Source organism: Nycticebus coucang, chromosome 4 (assembly GCF_027406575.1).
Source record: "Nycticebus coucang isolate mNycCou1 chromosome 4, mNycCou1.pri, whole genome shotgun sequence".
Taxonomy (NCBI): Eukaryota; Metazoa; Chordata; class Mammalia; order Primates; family Lorisidae; genus Nycticebus; species Nycticebus coucang.
In genome coordinates, this window is record NC_069783.1 from 99,192,946 (window position 1) to 99,196,919 (window position 3,974).

The 3,974-nt window shown below is 39.2% G+C and overlaps 1 pseudogene; it reads left to right on the plus strand.

Moving 5' to 3' along the window:
• The first annotated feature begins 324 nt into the window (after window positions 1–324).
• LOC128584868 (nucleophosmin-like) lies at window positions 325–1,187 on the plus strand (annotated as a pseudogene).
• Window positions 1,188–3,974: the final 2,787 nt, after the last annotated feature.

A 3,974-nucleotide genomic window follows, 5' to 3' on the forward strand; every position in this document is an offset into this window, starting at 1 on the left:
ATGTCATCTATGGTATTTTCCTTATAGTAACCCAAAATGACAAATTCACAGAGACAGAAAATAGAAAGATAGTTGTCAGGACCTGGAGGGAGAGCATAAGAAGCCGGTGTGCAATAGATACAGAGTTTCAATCTGGAAAGATGAAAACATTCTGGAGATGGATGCTGGTGATGGTGGCACAACAATGTGAATATACTTAATTTCACTGAACCATGCACTTAAAAATGGTTGAGATGCCCTGGTGTGAGTCCATCCTGCATCTTTGGAGCTGGAGTTGTTTATCTCCATCTGCCTTCTCTCCCACCTCAGTGCATGCACCACCCCATGGAAGATCTAATGGACATGAACCCCCTGTGGCCTCAAAACTGTCTTTTCAGCTGTGAACTAAGGGCCAAGAAAGATGGTCCCTTTAAGGTGCATAATGATAAAAATGTGCACCACTTATCTTTAAAAACAGTCACTTTGGGGGCTAGTGCAAAGGATGAATTGCACATTGTTGAAGCAGCAGCAATGAGTTAGGAAGACTGTCCAACTAAAGCAACACTGCCAACTCTGAAAATGTCTGTACAGCCAATGGTCTCCATTGGGGGTTTTGAAATAACACCAAACATGGTCTAATGGTTGAAACATGGTTAGGACCTGGGCATATCAGTGGGCAGTGCTTAGTGACTGTGGAAGAAGGTTCAGAGTCTGTCAGAAGATGAAGAGGAGGAGGATATGACCCTCTTAAGTACGTCTAGAAAGCAATCTGGCCTTGGAGGTGGAAGTAAGTTTCCACAGAAAAAAGCAAAACTTGCTGCCAATAAAGAAGAAGAAGATGATGATGATATTGATGATTTTGATGCAGAGGAAACTGGTCCTTCACTTAAAGCTTCGGTCAAGAAATCTGTACCAAATACTCCAGGCCAAAAAAAAATGCACAAAAATCAAACCAGAATAGAAAAGATTTAAAACCATCAAACACCAAGGTGAAGGTGAAGAATCCTTCAAAAACAGGAAAAAAACTCCTAAAGTACCAAAAGGACCTAGTTTTCTAGAAGACATTAAGACAAAAATATAAACAAGTATGGAAAAAGGTGGTTCTCTTCCCAAAGTGAAAGCCAAGTTCATCAGTTATGTGAGAAATTGCTTCCGATGACTCGTCAGGAGGCTCTCCAGGTCTCTGGCAGTGGAGGAAAACTCTTTAAGGAAATAGTTTAAACAGATTGTTAAAATTTCCTATCTTATTTTGTTTCTGTAACAGTTGATATCTAGCTGTCCTTTTTATAATGCAGAGTGAGAACTTTTCCCTACCATGTTTGATAAACGTTGTCCAGGTTCCGTTGCCAAAAATGTGTTGTCCAAAATGCCTGTTTAGTTTTTAAAGACAGAGCTCCGCTCTTCCCTTGGTGTTAAGTATGTATGGAATGTGATGATAGGACACAGTAGTAGCGGTGGTCAGACGTGGCAATGGCGGGGAGACAAAAATAGACATGTGAAATAAACTCCGAATTTAAAAAAAAATGGTTAAGATGGTAAAACTTTACATTATGTATAGGGTATGTATGTTTTACCATAATTTTTTTTAAAAATAGATTCCACCCTTTCTGTCATTCCTTTGTATAATGGCCCCTCTCCAACAAGCCTCCATGAAAATGCAAACATTTTTCCCAATGCAACCCCTACATGCATCAACAGTCATAATGTGTGAAAACAGGGTGGCTAACCTAGGGTCCAAGGATTCAGGCTTCTGCTGGGGAGAGGAGAATCTCTATGGTGATTTATAAAAGGTGTGTGAAATGATTGTGTGGGACAGGAGTGAGAAAAGGAGACAGAGAGAGACAGAGAACTAAAACCGTTCCTAAGAGAGGGGTCGTGAGTTCCATTAGATTTTTTACTGACTCTGAGAACTCCCTGCCCAAAAGAAAGGCCCCACCTTACAGAGCATTAGTTTATCCAGTTAATGCCTTGTCTTTGGGGTGGAAGCAACAGAATAGCAAGAAGCATCATGATGCTATGGCCAACCTTTCCAGAGCGCTCGTTGTTTTCAAGGCACTCATCTGCATTTTTCTGCAGTTACTTCAAGTGATTCTTATAGCAACCCCACACAAGAGCTGCCAGGGATTTTTCCAGCTTTTAATTCTTTTTTTTTTTTATAATAGTAAACATTTATAATTTTCACTGTTTTTAAGTGTCCAGTTGTACATCCACATAGTTGTGCAACCTACCTCCAGAAAGTTTGCTTCTTGCCAAACTGAAACTCTGTCCCCATCAAACAATAACTGCCTTCTCCCCTTCTTTCCAGCACCGGGTAACCACAATTCTACTTTCCGTCTCTGTGAATTTAATTACTCTAGGCACCTCGTGGAAGTGGGAGCATCCATTTTTGTCTGGCTTGTTTTACTTGGCATACTGTTCTCAAGGTTCATTCATGTTGCGACATGTGTCAGAATTTCTTTCCTTTTTAGGGCTGAGTAATTGTTTATTGTGTGGAGAGACCACATGTTGTTTATTGGTTCATTCTCAGATGGATACTTAGGCCGCTTCCACCTTTTGGCTTTGCTGCTTTGAACATGGGTGTACGAACAGGAGCTGTTAGTTTTATCTTCATTTTATTAATGAGGACACAGAGGTAGAGAACGGAGTCAGTGTTGAAAATCACTCATACTTACTGGCAGTAGTGTGAGCCGAAATTTGAACCCAGGGAGGGTTGATGTCATGTTTACAATGAATTTCTACATTCCCTATCAATGTCCATCAATTTTACTCCAGTATTTGGGGGAAGGCGTTAGGTTATTTTTGTGGCAATTACAAGTTATGCTTCTAGATTACCACAAAGTATTTTTTATGATTTAAGCAAGAATTCAGAAGTTTTGTGCATTTTCATATTTTATAAAGTATTATTATGAAAATTTTCAAACATAAGCAAAAGTGGAAAAACGTTTAATAGAATGAGTCCCTGTATATCCCACCAGACTCAACTATTGTCAAGATTTTTGCATCACTTATTCCTGTTTCTCTTCCTTTCTTCTCCTTTCCTTCTTTTCTTTTTAATTGATAAAGAATTTTAAAATAGATTCCAAACTTTGCATCATTTCACATCTGCATACTTAGCATATATATCTTTTAAAAAGGAAGAAATTCTTCTTACATAACTAACAAACATGCCATTACCATACTCAAAAAATCAAAAATAATTTCTTGGTGTCATGCAGCATTCATTCCATATTCAAATTTCCCTGAGAGCCTCAGTTTATCTCTTGCCACTTGGCCTGTGTAAATCAAGATCCAAACAAGATTCATCTGCTTTGTAGTTAATCATCTCATAAACCTCTTCTAAGCCAGTTCCCCCCACCCTTTGGATTTTTTCCATGTCATTGGCTCTTTGAACGTCACCCAGGTCAGTTGTCCTATAGAAGTCACTCTCACTATTCAGCTATTAAAAGAAATGGAGACTTTACATCCTTCGTATTAACCTGGATGGAAGTGGAAGACATTATTCTTAGTAAAGCATCACAAAAATGGAGAAGCATGAATCCTATGTACTCAATTTTGATATGAGGACAATTAATGACAATTAAGGTTATGGGGGGGGTGAAGCAGAAAGAGGGACGGAGGGAGGGGGTGGGGCCTTGGTGTGTGTCACACTTTATGGGGGCAAGACATGATTGCAAGAGGGACTTTACCTAACAATTGCAATCAGTGTAACCTGGCTTATTGTACCCTCAATGAATCCCCAACAATAAAAAAAAAAAGAAGTCACTCTCCCTGGACTTATCTATTTACTTCTTGTCAATGTCATCTCATTTGTATTTCTGTCTCTGTATTTATGGCAATGGAAGATTAACTCCAAGGAATCCATTAAATTCTGGTTCAACTCTAAATCTTTTGTGTTTTGCTTTTCTAAAAAAATATTTCGTAGGTACAGCTGCGTCCTCCCTATTGTATCACATCAAGAGGCCCTCCTGCTGTCTGGCTTAGTGAGGTTCTAGCAA